Source organism: Equus asinus, chromosome 3 (assembly GCF_041296235.1).
Source record: "Equus asinus isolate D_3611 breed Donkey chromosome 3, EquAss-T2T_v2, whole genome shotgun sequence".
Classification (NCBI taxonomy): Eukaryota; Metazoa; Chordata; class Mammalia; order Perissodactyla; family Equidae; genus Equus; species Equus asinus.
In genome coordinates this window covers 80,342,980-80,365,950 of record NC_091792.1, presented here as the reverse complement: position 1 = coordinate 80,365,950, position 22,971 = coordinate 80,342,980, and the positions used below count along the sequence as shown (strand labels likewise).

Genomic DNA, 22,971 nt, shown 5'->3' with positions numbered 1-22,971 from the left:
TTTTGTACAGCTTTTCCTTCTTAAATGTAGACAAGCAAAGATTTCCCCTACTTATATCACATCACATAACTTGTAAAAAAATAATACATATTTTGAAGAATTAACCAAGACTACTTCCGTTTCCCTTCCCTTTCAAACACCAGAGTGTGTGTGCGTATGTGCATATACAAATATATATATATATATATATATACATGTTCCACAACCTCTTCTAACACATAGGGATGCTGGCCATTCCTATCTCGGGGAAACACCTCTCCCAAGATCGTCAAGCATGACCCATAAATTCAACAAGGGGCAGTCGTGAACTTAGTGGCTGTTCTTTGAATCCTGCCATTAATCAGTGGTAGCATGAATCACAGAAAAGCAGTCCGGGGACCACAGACCAAAGACCTGCAGTCTTTCAACAAAGGCTTTGGCAGATAACTTACACAACAAAAACAAAAAAGCAAAACAGCATAAATTCCAATAACTAAATCGCATGGCTAAGGCACACGCTTTTTAGAGAAAATGTGCTAAAGCCAGTAAATATATCTGAAAGCAAATGAACACAAATGCCAACCACAGTCCTGGCATGGCTTCCACACAGACACCCAACTCCTCTGAAATACCCGCACACACCATGGAGGGGATCACAAATGAGTTAGGTCATAAAGTCTGTACCTGGAAATATTTACTATACTAGTAAGTTACCAAGAAGGTAGAAAAATCGTGGTGTCTTATGAACGGAAGCTATCGAGCTGATTATTTCAATAAAAGTTTAACTTTATTAACCACTGATTAAAAAACAAAAACTTCCTTACACAGCTGAAGGGGCTCCATAACCAAATTCATAGCATCTTCATTCTGAAATGGAACTCTAATTACTACTACACGCTACTCTAGGTGGCAGAATTTTGCCAAAGGTTCATTTTAACCATTACTCCAATACTGATTAGTTACACTAAAGCTGTAAAAAATTAAGTAGAAGAGATTCAGCTTTGGCAGCCCCAGTCAGTGATGGCAGGCCCTCGAGGGAGAATCTGGAGGCCTACATATGGAACCTGGTCCTTTAACAAGGTTTGAGTAAGTGGGTCAGCTGTCACGTGTGACAGAGTTCAGCCTCTTGAAGGAGAGTGCATTAGCTGCAGCAGGCCAGGATCAGTTTTCGACAGCTGGGACTTGAATGTTTAGGCTTTTAAAAGTCGTTGATAATTTCTTTTCTAGTGTAAAACATATATATTTTTTCATCAGATTTTAAGTTGTACACAGGGGGGAAAAGTATGTGTGTGTAATATTAAAATATCTTTTAAAATAAGGGGAAAAATGTACTTTAAGGCTATATTTACTAAACATTTAATATTTAAAGATCAAATAAAAAGGTCATTCTCAAGTCTAGCAACTGCGGGGTGAAAAAAACAGCTACTAGCAGAAATACCTTAGGTAATTTATCTTGTTTTAGTGAAGTTTAAAATTTTTGGAACAGCCATCAGCTTCACATCTCTGACTACTTTCAACATATTTAAATATACGGACTTAAGCGTTAGAAACACAACTGAAAAGTCACACTCTTTTTCTACGCTCCTTTTAACGTGTACACTTAGTACTGCACCAACAGAGGAAAGAGATAAGTCTTCAGGAAGAGTCAATGTTGAGCTTTTCTTCTTGACAGAGATCTTGTTTTCAAAGTATTCAGCATGGAAACCTGAGTTTCTGATCAAAACAGTGGGAAGGCCCTTTAACTTTGTTAGATACACAGTCCAGCTCTCAGCTGAAGTGAGAAGCTCAGATGACCTGGGCTGCCTCCTCATCAAATGCCCAGTCTTCTGCTGAAAGCACCCTCATCATTCTACATGCAGGGCAACAAAGGTGCTCACCGTGTCAATTAGCACACGCACACAATTATTTTTTTGCCTTAACTGATGTGGGAAAAGTGCCTAAATGGATTTTCAGTAAATCTGTCCAAGGACAAACTGTAAAGGTATTTTGCTAATCAACGGTTGGTAATAAGTTCTACACAATCTCAAAAAATGCTGATGGTTTGAAACCACAGTTTCCAACAGCCCTGTTCCTGCTGCCTCGTTTCCCTCCTCGCCCCGGACTGCTGAAATCAGACAGGCTGAGGAGACAGTCACCTTCAAGAAAGCCCTTTGCCCTGCCAGGCAACCCAAGTGGAATCTAATATAAAAATAGGAGTCTAAGGAATCCAGGGAGAGCAGAGCACGTTGTGAGCCAGAGCGCAGCCGGCCAGCCAGGCGGAAGAGGTGATGGAAGCTGAAGGCTCCCTCTGGAGGAGCTGGAGAAGGGCCCTCTCCCACCACGGCGGTCGGTTCAACTCTCCACGACAACGGCCGCTGTCACAGTGAAAACCAGGGAGCAGATTATTGGGTGCTGCAGAGTCACAGGTAAAGGACATTAATCTTCTACTTTTTTACATGTCTTAGTTTATATATAAAAGCCACTTATTTTACTGAGGTAAAATAATTGGTACCCCCGCCAAAAAGATTGCAAGGCTATCAATACAGAATACTAAATGTGAAATTAATACCACTTAACGTCAACACAGGATACCAAATACGACATCAATCACTCTCATGTCATGTCAATTTTCAGGCACCCTGAAGTCAAACAAATTCATAGATGACAATAATTTTTAAAAAAAGAAGAAGAAGAGAAGAAGGAGATGATATCAAAAGAGTGCTACCAAAAGCGGAAACAAAGTTAAGGAGTTTACAGGAGTCAAAAGCACGCTAGTTACAATGGCATGATGATGTCTATGAGGCAGTAAAAATATTATTTGTATATTTTAAAAAATAAAGGAAGCAGCTGTGTAAACATTTTAGCTTTTTTCCCCCCAAAAAAATGTTTATACACTTTCCTGAGGATAGAAATAATCCAAGCTGAGGCAATGTTTTATCCCATTAGAACACGCACACACAGTATCACATACAGTAGAATGTCTTGTATCCCAAAGTAGAATGTCTTCTTTCCCTTTTTGATTTGAGGCATTTCCTCCCAACTTGGCTACCAGAAGGAAATCCTGAAAGTGAGGGTCATCAACAAACATCTGTCATTCTGCAACGTGCATGATAAAAGGAAAAAAAGCTCTTACTTACTTTTTTCTAGAAAAAGAAAAATGACATGGGAATGCTATCTTTTGTAAACCATTATAAATTTCATGCCAATTTGATTAAAAAGATACATCTACATTGAAATACACTTAAAAGTAAAATTACAACAAAAATAGCTCCAATCTAGAGCATGCATTTTTATTTGGCATATTTCCTTCAAATTGATATCAGTATTGTGGTTGCATAGCTGTAATCATGGTTCCCTTATAATTTTCTATTCTGCATTTTCACTTAACATTTTATTATAAACATTTCTATATGCTCCACATATTTGCAGTTATAATTTCATCAAGAATTCCAATTTTTTTCTCCCATTGTAGCTAAACCTTCAATGAGCAACCTCATGCAACACAGCTCCTTTTCTCAGTTGAATTATTTCTTCCTAATGAGTCAAAGGTTGTAAATAATTTCTTAGTAACTATAATGCCTCATTGCTTTACAGAACATTCCTACCCATTTACAATATCCAGAGTGGTGAAGTAGAACAAAATATCCAGAAATTATTTCAGTATTGAGACAACCCTGGGGTCAATTTTTAAAATGCTTTTTTTTTCCACTTTTTAGAATTAATTAAATAATGCATGCTTTTAGATAAACTTCAAACATGTATCTGCCAGAGTCAAAGTAAAGTTAATACTGTCCCAACTCCTAAAACCCATTCTCTGATGTGAGCACTGTTAACAATTTGGTGTGTAACTTTTCACACTTTTGTATATATAAGCATATACATAGTATATGTAAAATTTCTAAACTTTTCTTACATTTTACAACACTAAATGTCTCCCTACCTTCAAATATGAGCTCATAACATGACTTCTATAATATGACTGTCTCTTTCAAATATCACTTGATTCCAGTTATACACTCAGTTTAGCAACATCATTAAGTACTGTGCCAATTCTTGGTTAACTGCCACTCATGAATAACCTAAAACAGAAGATAATCCTCAAATTACTTTAAACACTGGTGTGTGTGTGTGTCAGAATTACCTTGCTAATTATGTTTAAGACCACTACTAAAGTGGGCTTGCATGCCCTAAGATCATGTTGCTGGGGTGGTACAAAGAAGCATTTAGGAAGCAAGCTGACCTGACATCAGAAATGTGTCACCCACACGTGGATAACCAAGACTGTATAATACCAACATTGTACCCAGCAAGACAAAAGTGACCTACAGTTTTAAAAGAGATGAGTGACATACAGTAAAAAGTTCATGGGGTTGCCAGGAAGAAGCTAGCAAAAATCTTGGAAATAGTGGTTTCTCTAAAGGGTCTAACTGTGCTCCTAATTTGATCAAGCCATAACACACCCTCTGTAAGGAACATCGTTTTTACCATCTCTGTAGCAGTCTGACTCTTTCTGGTACAGTCCTAGGAGCTTCCTTTGGCAAGCCCTGCCTCTCCTGTCATCAGCCATACAATCAAGGTGGAATTGCCACCCAAATTAAACCACCCCTTTTGCATTTGCTGTCCCATGGCTCTGTTTTATTTTTAAGAATACTTATCAGTCTCTGGTATTTTCTTATTTACTTACTCACTTACGACATCTTCCCTTCAAGAATGTAACCTTGAGAAAGTAAGGGAATTGTCTCTTCATTCTTCATTCACGTCAACGAATTATTTATTGAGCACTTCAACAAGCTGGACAAAGGGCACAGAGTAGTGACCAAAACAGGCAAAAATGCATGCCCCAGTGAAGCCCACATTCCAACAAGGAGAGAGAGACAATCCACTACAAGAGTAAAATACACGGAGGGTTAGGAGGTCACGTCTGCTGTGGAGAAAGAGAAAACAAGGAAGGGAGGTGGAGAGTGCCCGGGTGGGAGTGAAGGGGCACAGCTGCACTGCAAACACCATCTCCAGCACCTACAAAAGAACATGCGGGCAGTTGATAAAGCCTGGCTCGAGGGCTGGGGCCAGACCGGCGACAGCCAAACAGCATATCCCCACTCCCTGGATTCAGTGAGTGGTTCTGAGATGTGCACATAACAAGATCAGAGTCACTCAGATGCAAAGGACCTTGGGGCAGGCAAGCTGCACAGTTATCTGGAGTTGCGAACAAGGGTTAGGGCTACTGTAGCCATCCTGCAATCATGAGAAGAAAGCCGCCACAGTAGGAAGGCGGAGCCCAAGACAGCAAACAACCAGCACTGGTCACATCATTTGACTGTCTAGTTCGAACACTATCTGAAGATCTGCACCTTGACTGAGCTATTCAGTTACGTAGGGCAGTAAGAGCATCTAAATCAACTAGGTCAGCTCTTCCATGTGAGGTAAAACAACTTTCTGCTTCACTTTCACTAACAGGTGCTTTCCTGGGGTCATTTCCTCATTTGGAAAAGTCAGTTACTGCTGCAGTGGCATTTAATGCACTCCGAGCTGGATTTCCTATTCCTTGCAATCTAATGAGCCAGTGCCCACACGCATTCCAGTTTATCACATAAACCTAACACAAACTGTCTTCCCCAGCACACGTCATGCTCATCACTGACCCTGTTTAGGTTTGGAATACTCCCTCTACCTTCTCCCAGCCTCAACTCCCTACCAATCCATATCCTACTTCTCCATCTCTTTCACAAAGCTTCACCTGGTAATCAATTCATTATTCATTCAGTCATTAAATCCAACATATGTTTAGCCGGCACCGACAGACACTGAGCATAAGGAGACTAACAAGGCACAGTCCTTGTTCTCAAGCATATTTCCAAAAGGAAGGGAAATACTCGAATAAGAGCTGCAGAAGCAGATGCAGGCTAACAGCTGCTTGAACAGAGTGACATGTAGGAGCCAATGGGAGTGTGAAGGGAGGGGTGATCAACCATGTTTCTCAGACGCCCCACAACTTCCCTCACCCCCTCTAGACCCACTGACAGTATGGACTTACTGTCCTGTATACAAACGGCCCCCACCATGGGAGTCATCTCGTCTTTAAACGTTCTTCTAAGGTCTTGAGGGCAGGAACTATGTCCAATCCTTCTTTTATATCTTCCCAACTTTCTAGAATATAATACAGAATAAGCCTCCAATAAATGTTTATTAAATTCAAATATGGGTATTTTGTACTCAAACTTTTGAAAAAGACCATAGATGCTATTTCTAGCCCTAGTTATGTTTCATTGCTTTTTGACAGACTACTAATTTTCTCTTATCTGTTCTGACAGCTGAAAGCGTACCAGAACTGCTCATCCCGAACTCCATCAGGATAGGCGCCTCTTCCCAGGGCATCGCCACGTGGCTTCCAAATCAGCCTCTTCTTTGTGGGTCGAAATAACTTCCTGCTTTGCCTTCACTAACAGGAGTTCTCTTAGGAGCCAAGGACATAATTACTTTACAGCGTTTCACTTTTGAGCACCATATGCAGAAGCCACTACACTGTGGCAATGAATTAGAGAATTTCTACTGCCACAATACTTCTTAATCAGGCTGTTCTCAATTTAGAAAAGAATTTTACAAGAGTGATGAACTAAGTGGAATTAAGTATAGCTTTTAGTCCTCACAACAGAGCAAACAACCAAAAAACAAAGGGAGGGACGGCGACACAATATGCTCCTAAACAAAATTTTACGAATTCTTAAGAGCTGATGTGATTCAAATGGAAAAAATATATATATATTTTTCTCATATGGTGAATAGTGAATCTAGTTTGGATTGAAGTGTTTTTCCATATAGTAATCTCATCTATCAGATCCTAAAACTTAAATATTTTTAAAATGTTTTTCCAGATCTATGTGGTCATTCACAGGCTATCACTTGTAAGTTTCACAGGACAGGATGCTAGCCATACCGCCCAAATCTCCTCCACTCTTTCAAAATGTTATAGGACTAAGGTCCTGGTACTATACCAGTGACCCCCATACCTAGTTATGATAATAAAAAGTGTCTCCAGATACTGCCTCCCCCACCGCCGCCACACTGGGAACCACTAGGGCAATAACATCACAATAATTTAACTAATTATCTAGGGTCTCAGAATACAAAGCATCCGTCATACACAAGGTAAGACCACGGCACCAACAGGCAATTACTTAAGGGAAAGAGCTACTTATTGGAAAGAATATTCACTCATTTGTTAGTGGCTTAAAAGCCTTTATGAATAATCAATTAGTTTTATCAAAATAGGCATCTATTTTCTAATTTGTACATAAAGCATACACAGGTGGAAAACCTCAAACAGGTGCTCTAGGACTATTAAGGAATTCTAAATAACTATTCCTGAACAGTTCTGGAAATTTCCTTTTGGAAAACTGGACACCCTCATTCAAAAGCTCCTTGTAGATCTCATGATTTAAGACCACATCTACACAGAATAAAACAAAATGGAAGTTTGACAATTCTTTTGATATGATTACTTTGCTTCAAACTTTTTTCTTGGGGTCTAAATTATACCTTTTTGCTGTCAACACTAACAAATTTAACCAGATAATTAGCAAATCTACAAATGACTTTTTGCCTTGTAGGCATTATCTAATGTAATGATTTAAAGATGTTTCCATCTCTTTCCATGAGTCCTCTTAACTGGTTCTGAGTCCCAAAGGAAAGTGTGAAAAGAAAATCACTCAAATTCTGCAGGTCTAACACTAGAGAGTGGCATCTTCCTCTTTGATGGACCAGACCCAGCATCTTATGAACTTCAGACAAACTTCTTTGCAATTGTATGGCCTCAAGAATGGTTCCTTCTCATAGAGTCTTCCTTTCTAACAGATTTGAAAACAGGCAAAGATGTTTTTTTAATTTCTTCTTAACAAATATAATATGTCTTTCAAACAAAATGTGTCAAGAGGAGAGAGATATTGACCATTTAACCTCAAAAAAACAAAATTATGCATTTTAAAGATGTTTTTACATGGTAACATGAGAATAACTTCCAAATTTTAAGAATTACCAACCTTGCTAAAGTGGGTAATTTGCTCAAATAAAATTCAATTGATTTCAATTAAAGTAACATTTAAATCATCTTAAATTCTATTTGTGTCTCATTCACAGTGGAAAATAGGAGATAAACATTATCTATAGGCTAGTATGTTTGTTTCTACAATTAAATACAGGCATTACATATATGCAAATTTTTAGGTTTAGTATTCACCTAGAATCTAACACAGTCTGCTTTTCTCCCAGTGCCTACTTTTGTTCATTTTACTGCTCCTTAACAGCTTGTATGAGAAAGCTAAAGAGGAATAAAAGGAAGATGAATGAACCATTTCATTAAACTCCAGGTTTTGATAAACCAGTTCATCTCCTTTTTTTGCTTTAAGTTAAACCCTTACAAAATGATTAGGAGGTAATCAGGATAATATGTACGTTCTCTCTTTAAAGATGAAATTCCACATGTCCCTATTATTCCTATAGATTCTGGTGACTATGTCATTTTATTCATGGTTTTAGTCACAGTCTTATTTTCCTGAGGGTTTCAACTTGATTGCTCTGTTTGTTTCCCAGTAACTTTTTTTTAAATAAGGGAGAGCATTTCTGAAGTTTATTATTGCAGACATATGCAGAAATTTACATTTATGCATAGGTGAGTACCACTGGTAAAGTAAACAATCATCTAAAAGTCAGGAGACAAAACTACTGCTCAAGTTGGTCACTGACTCGTAGTGAGACACTGCTAAGTCACTGAACGTGTCCTTAACGGGCCTTCTGCAACACAAGCCTGCAATCAAGCCACGGTAAAAATGTTCTGAAGTTATATAAGAATATATGATATAACAATATATTTAAAATGCTGAGAGCTTCTTTAGAAAAATTTTAATATTTGCACAATTGGATACAATATCATTCTAGGAATTTATAAAGTTCATATCAAGATATCACTGGTTCAGAGGGAAATCAAATAATACATAATGACAAAACAGGAAATATTTATACACTGCTGTCTTCCTCATTGCCTCTTACTGTCAGTGAGGTTTGCTTGGCTTCTGTCAATGACACTAGCAAGTGACAAGTTCCCTGAGCCTCCCTAATCTTCTCTAATCTAATTCTTTTAGAGTTGCAATGGGATACATTCCAGATAATAAATACTATCTATTTTAGCACAGTGACTAACACATAGTAAGTTCAAGAGTAACTATAAGCTTCCATTTCAAAATGAAGGGCCCAAGGCATGGAGCAAAGCACACCATCATCACACTCATTTACCATGTCCTAAGTGATTACTGTATGGACATCAGGAACTGGCTTTGTAATACAGGTCACTGCTTAACTTAGCCAGGATAACATCAGCAGATCTATGCAGGCTGACGGAAGCTGACCCAAGGTCTTTTAAGACCTTGTCTGACTATGCAGGGGGCATACTGGCCGATTGCCTCGGTTGCCAGGAAGGAGAACTCACTGGGTGAGCAGCCCTGGGAAAGGGCCGGCCAGGCCAGCCTCCACACACAGCACCAGCTGTTAGCAGGAAACTCTGAACATAATCTACCATGACAGAAGCTGTTACAGGCTTTTGCCCCTGTTGTTCTGTGCAGGAACACTGGTCTGGGCAATGAGGATAACCTAAATCTCAGATACTGAAGATCTGCTACATACTATGTTAGTCATTCTTAAGTAAAATGATGAAGGTAGTTTTGTTTGATTGGTTTTTCATGCCTTATCATAATGTTTTGATTATAGCTCCCTTTGTTTGAATAGTTCAGCTGTTTTTACTTTTATCTCCACCATTTCAGGAGAGAGAGCACACTGCGGATGCAAAGTACCAGGAACCAGACAGCCAGCTCTTAAAGGAACTGGCTCTGCTCAGACTACTTGTGTGCCAGGGGAAATGCCTGCTGGGCTTTCTCGGCAGGGACAGGCCAGTGCCAACGAATGATTCCAGAGGTTCCTCTCAGCTCCAAAAACCTAGGTTCTAGTATTTCCCCCCAGGTCTAAGAACCCGCACAAGCCCATAGGTCTCACAGCTCCTTCTACACCAGCATCACAGAAAGGTGCTCCCCCAGACAGGTTCAAGAGTCCCTAAGGTGCAACCCAGTCATTCAGCACCATGAACTCTCGTGGACTGGACCGAGGCAGAGAAACCTTCATTCAAGGTCATCTGACAACTGGCTGTCAGTAACTACACTGAGCAGCAGTTTGTTTTTTTTTTAATAAATTTTATGTATCATAATTCTATAGTTTTGTCCTCCGATTCTGAAATGCTGGAGGACAGGGACTTCTTTTTTGTATCTTAATACCCAACTGTAACAGCCATGTAGTAAGCATGGATAAGTGATACAGAGTAAATGATTTATAATTTCTATTACGAAACGTCTAACTTGTTTTCATCAGGTCATAAGCATTAGTAGACAAAGATATATTTATACTACTGTCTCCCTTGATCATCAAGCACTGGCATCCTGCACATTCTTACAGCTACTTTACAGGCATTCTTGCAACACACTGTCATAGAATACCTGTATGTGCCTAGCCCCACGCTGGGTGCTAGGATTGCAAAGTCGATTAAGACAATGGTCTCTGCCCTCCAGGCACGTTGTCTACTAAGGAGGAGGAAAAATGTAAAGTAAAAAGGCAAATAACAGACTAACACGCTGACTGCTATTTCAGGGAGAAAAATAATTTGGGCCATAAGGACAAATAGGATAAAATATTACCAACATTATTTAACAGAGACAAACTAAGATTAGTGCACATACATATTAAACATTTCAAGCTGTCAAATCAAACTACCCATATAAATACTTTGTATCCAAAAGATGTGAATCACAGTAACATTGTAAAATATGTTTAGCCAGAAACATAGATTTGGATCAAAGATTGGCAAAGTCTCACATCTCAGCTTAGGTTTTCCTGACACATAAAGGACAAAGATCAGATCAAAAACATAAACTGTGATGACAATCTACCAGGGAAAAAGCATCAGTGTTACCACAGTGACAAAACAATTTTTTGTAATTACTTTCTAATTTTTTAAATCACTTTATGCCACATAAGATATTATTTCATGTAGAAGTCTTAAATGTTATTCCAGAATGTACCATATATCCACCTCCCCAAAGGTAATGTAATTCTGAGTCATCTCTGTACCAAGAATAACATTGTTTCTATCACTATTCACCGAAACTTGAGTGTAAAAGAAGAGAAAAAGTAAGGGGAAAAACGCATTAAACTGTTTCCTAAGACTGAGATACTTTTAGTTTGAGACATAGGATTTTACCTTAAAACATTTCAAAGGTCCTAGACAGAGGTCACCATCATTCATCACAAAGAGAATCACCTCAAATGCCAACACGGTAAACATATCTATACACACTCTCATCTATAAACTTACATATACACATACATACATTTATATAGAAAATGTCTCAAATATATATATAAGAATAAACTCTGATGACATATAAAGCAAGCATTCATGCCTTCAAATGTCCAAAACGTACTGAGACTACAAAGCTCAATTCATTGAATATCAAAAACAACATGACACTCACTGCCTGTTACATAGTAGGGCCTCCCTACTCAAGCGCTTCCAATGAAATTAGTGTATGGGTCACCCAATGCTCTGGATCATTCCTCACACAACTAATGCAATAACCATGCTCACTTCTGGAAAAAGTAATCCTGTTCAGGTTTTTAAAGGATGGTTTACATATTTAAAAAATTATCTTGTACTTTTACATATACCTAATGATTTGGTGCTCACTTCAAATAACTTTCTATTTTTTAAAAAAAATACATATATTTTTTAATTTTTTTTTGCTGAGAAAGATTTGCCCTGAGCTAACATCCATGCCAATATTCCTGTGTTTTTTAGTATGTGGGGCACCAGCACAGCATGGCCACTAACAGAGCAGTATAGGTCCATGACCAGGAACCAAACCCGGGCTGCTGAAGCAGAGTGCGCTGAACTTACCCACTAGGCCACCACAGCTGGCCTCTATATACATATATATATATATATTTTAATTATATATAAACTCAAAGGAAATCACTAGATAATGGTCCAACTAAAATAAAACATGCAAATAAATATTACTTATATATGTTTTCTGCAACAATTGGTCCATTTAATACAGTTTATAGAACATCCTAAAGAAATTTCAGTTTGAAAGAAAAAAAGTAAAAATGAAAGCAAAGCTACCCAGGTTCTAAAAAAGCTACTGCTTTTCTTTTCCATAGTAACCACACTGGCTGAGATTACCTAGACTTTCGAAGAATGTTCATTCCATGTATGACAAGAAGGACATACTAAGTAAAAGGTATAAATGCTATAGAAAGAACCCTATATTGAGAGGAAAGAGATGAATTTACTAATTCATTTACACCAGAAATACTTCCTAGCATCTTGTCAAATGAAGTCCCAGCTGTCGTCAACCAGCTGTGTAACAATGAACAAGGAATTCACCTCAGTTTGATCTTCTTTAAAATGAATTGCAGCCTCATCTTCAAAGGTTCCTTCTGGCTCTAACACTATGAGAAGATCAAGCTGCAATGATATATTATTATAAGCAGCTTAGTATTACATAATCCCATAAGCAAAGACAAACTTTTCTAAGTTAGCATACCACCACAGAGTAATAAATAACTCTTCATCTGTAACGACTGTTTGTTATAGCATCTACTAAGAAGAAGATAATTAACAGAATGTGCCATCTCTAAGTCTGTCATTACCATATATTTTTATGGAGAGTTTCAAATAATCTAAAAAAACTAACCAGTTAATTCTCAAGATTATCATTCACATTTGACAGAAGGAGAAACTGAGTCTCAGGAACTAAGTTTATCCCGGCCCTATGTCAGCAAGACAGAGCCCACCATGACAAGCCGAAAGCTGCTGGGCACTCAGCCACTGCCTTTTAGGAGTCCCACAGTAAGAGCCTCCTGAATCACTGAGGCAGAGTTATAACCTAAATGCAGGAAGCAAGCTCAAAGTTTAGGGCCAAATGTCTGTCTCACTTGAAAATTAGGAGTGGCTATTAAATTTAGTTTGACTGTTCTCCAAAGCTATACCTGACTTCAAAATTCATCCCTTCATTAAGAAACCCTGGAAGGATGTTTCATAATCAAGAAGGGCTTCAATCTCCCTGGGACTGCGTCAAAAAGAGAAGAAAGCACAATGGCAGAACCTACAGTTCTGTATATTCGCCTCTAAATTCAGTAATAATTTGTTCATAAAATGTGTACTTCTGACTTTTGTCAAAATACCATGTTTCCTTAAAGTGAGATGGTCAAAATTTCCATTTAAAAATTTTATTGATACTTTTAAAATACAAATATAATAGATACTCCTATTTCTTTCACCTCCACCTCTCAAACAATCTCACATTAACCCACCCCAAGGGAAATATCCCTACTTTCTCTATGTGCACCCCAAAATATACAAATGTATGCATTTTATAGGATGATTGTTTTTAATTAACAAAAATGATATAAAATACAGGATCATATGTTTATATGTACATAAATATCTTCAATTTCCTTTGTGCACTTAAAGAATATCATGTACATTTTTCTAAGGGTATAGCTATCTACCAACTATTTTTAATACAGCATCATGATATTCCATAGTTTGAATGTACCATAACTGATTCAAACAGTTTTCACTGACTTGTTTTTTTTAAAGATTTTTTTATTTTTCCTTTTTTTCCCAAAGCCCTGGGAAACACAGTTGTGTATTTTTAGTTGTGGGTCCTTCTAGTTGTGGCATGTGGGACACCGCCTCAGCATGGCTTGATGAGCGGTGCCATGTCCGCGCCCAGGATTCAAAACAGCGAAACCCTAGGCCACTGAAGCGGAGTGCGTGAACTCAACCACTTGGCCACGGGGCCGGCCACTTTCACTGACTTTTTGTAATTGATAAAAATACGTTTTGAACAATTAACTTACATTAACATATGGGTTATTAACAGATACCCTTGTATTCCATCCTTATGTACTGGTACTTTCTATAGGATGGATTTCTAGGATAGGATCATTGAGACAAAGAGTAAGCACATCTTAGGTGTTAAAAATGCACATTCTTATCAACATATATATATAAAATGTCAGTTACCTCATATCCTTACCAGCATTAAAAATTATAAGTCCTTTTAAGTTTACCAATCTGATGGGATAAATGACAGCTTATTGTTTCTGTTTGCCTTATCTGGACAGCTCATGAGTTTGCACATATTGATAAATCTTCACTGGCCATGTCTGCATTTTGCCTAATTTTCATATCCTTTCCAAATTGTTTTGTTTTTCTTTTTATCCATATGAAGCCCTTTAGATAACAATTAATTTTTTGCCTACCAAATATTTTTCTGCCTTTGTTTGTGGTGTCTTTTGCAAATGAGAATGTTTTATTTTTTTATGTAACCAAATCTGTTGATCTTTGCTTTATGAATCAAAGTTTCTTAGCAAGCTTACAAACTCCACCTTCATCAGTTGTTTTACTAATATTCTCCTATATTTTCTCCTAATATTTTTTATTTAATCATTGGTTTTTAGTTTTATTTATGCTGTTAATATATTGGGAATTTATTTTTATGTAAGATATTGAATAAGGCTAAAAGCTATGCTATATATTTTTTTGAATAATCCACGCTTTGTCTATTTAATTGAAATGTCATTTTATCCTATGTACAAGAACCTGTTTCTGGATTTTGCCTAATGATGCCCCTTTCTGTGCCAATACTGCCCTGTAGTTTGTAAGTTTCAATTCTTGCTATAAGGACAACATTCTCCTGTAGTTTCATTTTTACTTTCATTTCTACAGATAAAAAAGTTTTCATTTATGGTTTTTAAAATTTATGCGATAAAAATCTAAACATAGTAACTGGTACAGAGCCATCAACTTTGCTCCTCTAGATAAGGAAGCCATTGATCAACCTTCTAAATTCCTTATTTTACAATTTTAAACAGTAGTATATTCAAAAATGAATTAAAATGTATATATTTACATATCTAATAGGCTTTAAGATAAAAACTTACAACTTCTACAGGTTCTAAACTCTAAACCCTATTATTTAACTTACCAATACAAGTAATTAAAGAATATAAAAGGAAAAATTATCTTTGACCTTACACTTTTTAAATAGGAAAACAAATTTAAAATTTAAAAATCTCTAACAAACGTTACTTACTTTTATATGCTGCAATTTATATGAGACTTTCTAACTTTAAACAGGCCCAGCAGTCTGGCACAATTTAAGGGAAAACATTGAGGCCATTGAAAATTAACTAAAATGTCAACCCACTTTAGAAGAAAGCTATTGGTAAGAAAAGGGTGAAGTGACAGGCACTTGTGAAAAGCACAATAACTAAACAATGGGACCCATTCAAAGATGCTGGAGAGACAGTCAGGCTTTGCAGAGCTAGAACAACAAAGAGCAGAACCAGTTCCCACTTGGGCAAGAGTTTGTTTATTTACTTTGCTTATCTGAAATCAGACCAAATGATGCCAGTGGTGTGGAATGGCTGAAAATGTTTCTCAGCATGCAGGCAAGAAAAACTGCCTGATTTTCAAGTAGTTTAGCTGCTTCGTACTAATTGCTTTGCTCCTGTGAACCCTAAAGCTCATGTTTAAAAATTGAACTATTTGAGACCACAAAAGGTGTTATTCTTCCATCCTGTCATCCTCTACCATTTTTAGTCACATTTTTAAGAAGTGATTGAAAGAAACAAAGAATACTTCTCCACTACAAAGTACTACAGCCTGCACCCATGAATTATGGTTTATGGAAATGATTTTACAGAATTAGTATGTTTCACACCTCAGGAAAAGGCGTGAAACAAACTTAAATGGCTACTTTTAACCACAACTGAAGTCTTCTAGAAAAACAACAAATATTTAAAATGTGAATTATAACAACCTATTTCCATGATTTAATTTGGGGCCAGGCTAATTGATGAGAAAGCCTAGAATAAACTGCTCTTAGAGACCAAGTATGGAGACAAATGATAATTATCCTTCGTTCATATAAACGGTGAAAGCACGCTATATTCTTTGAATAGGATGAAATGAGATTAGCAATATCAAAACTTTCTATTCAAGTGCAGTTTCAGAATGAAATCATTTGCTGCAATCTTCCTACTTCAAAAGCAGAAAACGGCAGGTTATCAAAGGTTTTCAGAGGAGTTTAGAAAAAAAAATCAATGATGATAAAGTTTTTAACTTCTATACATATCTTCTTCTAGCATCTGTAACAGTATAAAAAGTATTTTTAAGAACATATACTTAATTATCAATAAAATATATCCAGCCTAAAAACCAAATAGTTTTCTAAGTGTTTTTCATGGTTCACAAAAATGATCATATATTCAGTAAATCTTAAATGATGGAAATACATCCATCTCCAGGACCTGAGAACTTCATTACAACTAAAATAGTTAATTTCAAAGCTTTACACATGCCTTGAGAGCAGAGGATGTACTGGAAAAGTATATTTCATAGATTCTTTTTCCCAGTGAGACATCCTCAGGAGGAAAAAGTTTTAACTCTGCCTCCCAAAACAGAGACTGTGCTTTGTCTTCGCAAGCACGAGGCAGTCTACCACAAACACAAGAGGTGACGCTACAAATCCTTTAGGGCAGGACAATTAGCTCTCGGTCATGTCCTTGGAACACCTATTGTTTGGTTAGCTTACTCTGGAAGAGGTTTCTAAATCGGCTGGCTGTCATTAATCTAATTGCATATTGGGGCAGCTAATTAGAGAGCACACTTTCCTGTTGCAAAAATACTGCCTCAAGTGAGGCTTGAATTAGAAGCCAACTTTCACCGTGTCCGCACCCCCCACCCCCACCCCGCTCGCTCCAGAGTCAGCTCTCTGTCTGGAACACCAACCACTCCACTGCTGGAACTCGGCCTGCCTCCTCCACCTGACCACGGAGGTTCCCTGTCCGGAAAGCCACAAATTACAGGGCTAAATTTCAGCCAGCAGAAGAAGGCATTTGGAGGTAAAGCCAAAATGAGGGTGAAAGAAAAATTTCCACTAAGCAACCAACAGTAATTGATGTATGAGCAACATAAAAAGCAAGTGAATATGGGCTATACAACCACTACCATCCTCACTTCTCAGAAGAATTAAAGGACAGACGACACAAAAAGGCTCATATTCTAACCTGAAAGGAGAAACACTCAGCAGGAGCAAATCAGAAAGTAAACCAGCTGAGCTGCAGATCTCATTCTGACCAAGCCTCTGAAGTTGGGGGGTCAAGCAGCACGGAATTACCGACTAAGGGAGCAAACCCAGCCCCTGAGCTCACGCAGACTGCTTGTTTTGTGAAGGCGCACTCTCATTTCTTTTCTTTTTGTCTTGTTTAGTCATTGTCATCCCCTGTAGCTTTAGATGTGACAAGTGTGAGAGCTACGGCTCAGATAAGCACGACAGATGCAGAGTGCGCGTGAGGTCTCAGGCTGGGGCAGCGGAGGGCAGGCAGGGGGCTCTGTCTTCCGGGCGTGAGCACGTGTCAGCGTCTCAGCAACCCGCCACCTCTTCTCCCCTCCTCTCAAGCACTGCTGCGGGGGCCGGCACTAGAGGCATCGCAGCTCTCCCAAAATGCCAAATGACTTTCCCAGCAAAGCACACAACTCAGACCATGGTGCACACTCAAAGAATCTAAAATGGAATTAAAAGACATCACTGCTCTAATTTCATTTTAAATCAAAGAAAACCAGATTTTGTTGGCATACCATATTTTTACAAATGACCCCACATTATGCGGAAAACAAGCAAGTCTGAGGGCACAGAGTCTGCCCTGTAAACTTTTGCCCCAGTCAATGCTGTGATTACAGCCTTGCTTTTCCTGATCCGCGGGAACTTGCAAACAGAGTATGTTGAAATGAGGATGAATAATTGCCATATTTCCAGTGTTGTTAGGCTTTTACTTCTGCGAAACAATTCTGAGAATGTAGTTTGGCAGCACAAACCTAGGAAACCAGATAGGTGACCGTGCTTAGCTGACGTATCAGCTGAAAACGAACCTTCTTAGTGGAACTCAAACGTCTGCAGAGAAAGAAGTGAACTCATAAAACCATTTGCTCCTAACAAATGACTTCCCTCCCTTGATTATAAATGTAGTTCTAACTGGTCCAGTGTTAAAAAGGTTGAAACGTGGTCAGCTACATGCCAGTGTTGGGTTGGAATTGTCTCTACATTTCTAAAGCTCCCAGAGCTGCCTGCAGCCAACACTCGCCACGCAGCGCCTGGTATGCGAGGCCTGCCTTCGTAGCTGAGACTGGCTCAGGGTTCTCCACAGACCAAAGGAACCCATGAAGTTAGACCCGAAGCACTCACTGCTTCTTTAAAGATACACTTTCTTCTCTAAAAATCTTATACTCCAATTTTATGATGTTTGTTTTCATCAAAGGACACACACTGCCACTTCACAATAAGAATCCCTCCTATACAACTACTGAACCTATTATCCAAAACTAATTCATGCTGAGGAAAGCACAAGGTAACTAAGTGATAAAGGGAGAATTCTGTAATCACATCTCACCCATTTTTTAGCCTTTTCATCTATTGGGTGTGTCCCAAACAACTCAACAATACATCTTGCAATGACTCATGTCTACATGTCACAGGGACTCCTATTTGTGCCCTTAAAGATTCATACTCCTAAAGTCTGGCCTGGAATGTGAAATTAAAAGTAACTTATCAAGATTTTGATGCATTTCTCACATTCAAAGTTCTTCATGCCATGCAAGTGGAATTTTTAAAAATTATTTTCTTCCAAAATGACTATACCTGAGCCAAAGTAATCCTAAATTTTAAAATGGGAAGGGAGAAACTGCTCCACAGAAGCCTAATATTTTGTTACCATCATCATCCAAGATATAAAGTGTACTAAGTTACAGTTTTATTATCGTGATACCTGGCACACAGAATGTTCACAAAATCCCCTTGAATGTAATATTTCAGAATTATTTTTACTAAAAAGCATATTAGTCAAAAATTTCTTTAGTATTCACAAAACACTTCATTATTCAATCAAAGCTTACTTTCTGAGATGTGAAATTTCATGCGCACACACACGAGATTAGAACACTCATATCAGCAAGACGATGTTATTTCCCAGAAAAAGAACGCCAAAGCCATACCAAGAGCTCCCACAGCCCCAGCCCCCTCCTCTGCCACGCTCTCTCTGCACTTCGAGAGCAAGGCCATTGTCATCTACGACTTACAGAACTAAGGGAACAGACAGGAGGAAAAGAGACCCCACATCAGATGTAATCCTGGTGCTTCCCGAGGCTTCCAGTTGCAAGAGGCTTCTTTCCTGAGGATACTGTCAACCGACACAGCTTTCCACTTGACAATAACCCATAAATAACAGAACACAGGAAACATAATCCTTCTGAAGTGGAGGCAGCCAGGCTCGGAAGTAGTTATGTTGTGATGTAGGTTTCATATAAACATATGAAACCCGAAAGGCAAAATGTGTGTGGGCTGGGGAGAGGGGGTCCCTCACAGTCCCATGAACTTTGTCTTGTTCTAGGGCTCAGGGAAAGTTTTCTTAAATATGATTAACTGGAACACTAATTACAAAGACAGAAAGGTGGCCCTGCCTGAAAATAAAATAAAGAAGCTAAAAGAAAAAACATTTATCTGCCATGCAGGGCCCTGGGAAAATTCCAATGTACGTTTTTTTTTAAAAGAAATCCAGGGGCCAGCCTGGTGGTGTAGTGGTTAAGTTCACGCGCTCCACTTCAGCAACCCGGGATTCACCGGCTCACATCCTGGGCGCGGACCTAGCACCACTCATCAACCATGCTGTGGTGACACCCCACGTAAAAGAAAGGAAGACTAGCACAGATGTTAGCTCAGGGACGATCTTTCTCACACACACACAAAACAGAAATCCAGATGTACCTGCATGAGAGGAACAGACTTTATCCTGTTGATTGATTCTCTCTGGAGTCTACACAAGGATGGGTAACAGTCAGAATCAACCCAAAGAGATCCTCTTCTCTAACATGTAATACAATTGAGTGTTTTTACAGAATATTCTTACATTGATCCTGTAAGAAAAAATACTTTAAAAAATGCTACATTTTACTCTATTTTTAAAAAGAAAGTATGTATTTATCAATTTATACTAATGATTTAACAGACTCAAACACTTTTAATTCGATATTCCCTGTCCTATATAAAAAGATCAATATATAAATAAAGATTTGCTTAGCTAAGTATAATTATGAAAACTCAAGCAACTATCAAGTCACCTAACATCTACTCAAGTTTAACCAAAGCATGCCAGTTGTACTTTCTTCAACTATAAAATTACTGATAATTATACTTGTATAAGTAAAAAGAAAAGCTTTCCATGATTAACTTCGTGTTTCTACATACTAGTTTGTTTGTCATTGCCAAGGTTTTTTAGATCTCTCACAACTAATACAATGCTACAAAATAAAAATAAGGCTTAAATCAAACACCATAAATTTTTAGTAGCCAATAATAATGATTATCAAGCTCTATTCTAATTTGATCAACTTGGCTCACAGGAATTATTAATGTAATCACATAACCACTCAAACTTTTTCAAAAAGAGTGATACTTGTCCTGAGAGAACAATATTGAAAGTAAACTATAAAAACTCCATTTTAAAAGAAATAAGGAATTTATGTTTGATTTTGCAAATTAACAGCATTTACTTTAATCAAAAAGAAACAAAATTACTTGAGAATAACACATAAAATCCATGACAAAATTCAGTATGGTAAAAGTAGGCATAAACATTTTTTTGATTGAAAGATCTTGTTCAATTTAAATAAAAATTATAGATTTATGAGGCCGGCCTGGTTGCATAGTGGTTAAAGTCATGTGCTCCGCTTAAGCGGCCGGGGGTTTGTGGGTTCAGATCCCAGGCGCAGACCTACACACCTCTCATCAAGCCACGCTGTGGCAGTGTCCCACAAGCAAAGTACAGCAAGACTGGCAGATGCTGGCTCAAGGCCAATCTTCCTTACCAAAAAAATAAATAAATAAACTGAAACATAAGACAGGTTATTGGAGAGAGCATTCTAATACACTTTCAAGAGTTTATTTCTTCTTCCCTTCTCTTCTTCCTATCTAACCAAATCCTTCACCTTACAAACCTCTCAAATTCTTGCATTTTCCTGAAGTTCCATCATTTTTTATTACAAAAGATTCCACAAGTGGGAATGCATTTTATTCTATTAGAAAAATCTCTCTTTTAGTTTTTAATACTAAGAAATTCTGCGTTCTCAGAGGATCCAATATATGGAATTAACCTCTGGGACATACCAGAGGGGTTCTGACTTAAAACAAAGGAAGAGTCATCTTCTTGTCCAGGATGTATCACATTTTAGAAGGGTCATTTGTCAAAGGTTCAAATTAATGTTCCTATTTGTATAGCTGACATCTGCAAACACAGCACACACGGAGATTTTATAGGATTTTCTCCTAATTTCAGTTTCCACTCTGTTCTGATGGCAGCCCACACTTTCCGAGCGAGCTTCCTCAGCAGTGTGGGAGACCAGCACCCCATGTTGGTGGAAGCTTACATCAGACTGCACAGCTGTCCACTCAGGAATCCCATTAAACAGACTTTAAAAGTTCCTAGAAGAAGGCATGACTTATTATAAGCAAATGGCTATGCTGGATTTTTTAGTAACAGAATTTTAAGTGAAAATAAATATATAAGATACACCCTGTTTGGATTTTTTTAAACTCTATTAAACTTAATTTTAAATGGCTGTGAATATGAGGGTTGGAATAATTAAACGTCAACCAGAGCTGATTAATGAACATGGAAAATGGGGGCACTCATCCCAAAAGCTCTCCTATTCTAAGGAGCGCTTCCTCGAGGGGCAAACGGCAGGAGCACGCGGCCACTGCTGTCCAACAGGAAACACCCAGCAGAGGCTATCAAGCAACTGTGAGAGAAAACAGAATGCATTTGCAGTTTGTAAGTGCATTTAATGCCCAGCGATTTCATCACCAACCCTGCATTTAAGACTGGGACACAATCCAGAAACTGAAGGGAATCAGATATTTGCAAAAATGTTTGCACTACACTAGCCAACACTTGTACTGACAACATTACTGTAGATATTTCAACATATGTTGATTTTAAAGAATAAGTTTTGGAGTTAGGCTTCTAATTTATCACATTTTAATTAAGGAGATATTAACAACCAAGTTACTAAAAGATTTAATTTTCAAAATGCTAACTCTTAAGTTGCCTGTTACTCTGCTGTGAAAACTACATGGCATTATAATACCCCTAGCCATTTATCATCTTAAATACTTTACTGAAAAATGTCTAACAATATATTTTTAAGAGAATAAATGTAATCCCTAGGAGACGCTTTCTACAGCTTTCATTTCAACCTCAAGAGGAGACTGGAAGCAAAATACCAACACTGCTCCAGTCCGAAGTTCCCTCGAGTTATCTGAAGGGCACCCTCCTTTGCTGTGAGACTCCCTGCTATCTTCTTCTTCGATAGAAACTGCTCTGCAGCACAACAGGATTCGTATTTCTTCAAAACATGATTAGAAACAACTAGCTCTTGACTTGACTGAACTTTCATTTAAGCATTACAGTCCTACTCAGTGAGAGAAGTCCTAACTTAACTTACATCCCTGAATGGCTGTTGCCTGTAAATAAAGCCCTGAAACTAGCCTAAAACATAAACATTAGGTCTTCACAGCCCAATTTCCCTCGCACTGCGCTGACCTCTGCACCCACTGTTCTGTCTGCAGCCTAGGGCTGCTCTTTGCTGGAAGCCCTCTTCTCTGACATTAAGTTTTCTTCACTTTTTTTTCTGCCAATAACCTTACTACATTCCATTTTCTGACTTCTTCATTTCCTCTATGCCATTAGAGGAAAACGCCATTTGACATGATCTCAAATCCCTTCGGGTAAAGGAAAAATAGGAAGTAATAAATGTAAATTCTGAGCCCACTATGTGCTACACTTTGGAACAAA

General features: G+C 38.1%; 1 protein-coding gene across 9 annotated transcripts in view; it reads right to left on the bottom strand.

The window, feature by feature from the left end:
• Positions 1-22,971, bottom strand: part of PPP3CA (protein phosphatase 3 catalytic subunit alpha) — a 284,698-nt gene that overhangs the window by 232,741 nt on the left and 28,986 nt on the right. The window contains exon 2 of one of the 9 annotated variants that reach the window (XM_070505283.1): positions 19,887-19,935. The exons of 6 other annotated variants lie outside the window; for them this stretch is intronic. The gene's annotated coding sequence lies outside the window, so the exon portion shown is untranslated. Of the gene's footprint in view, positions 1-17,136; positions 17,371-19,201; positions 19,260-19,886; positions 19,936-22,971 lie in introns of those variants that run through there. 2 more of the 9 variants (XM_070505285.1, XM_070505287.1) reach the window with 2 other exon arrangements.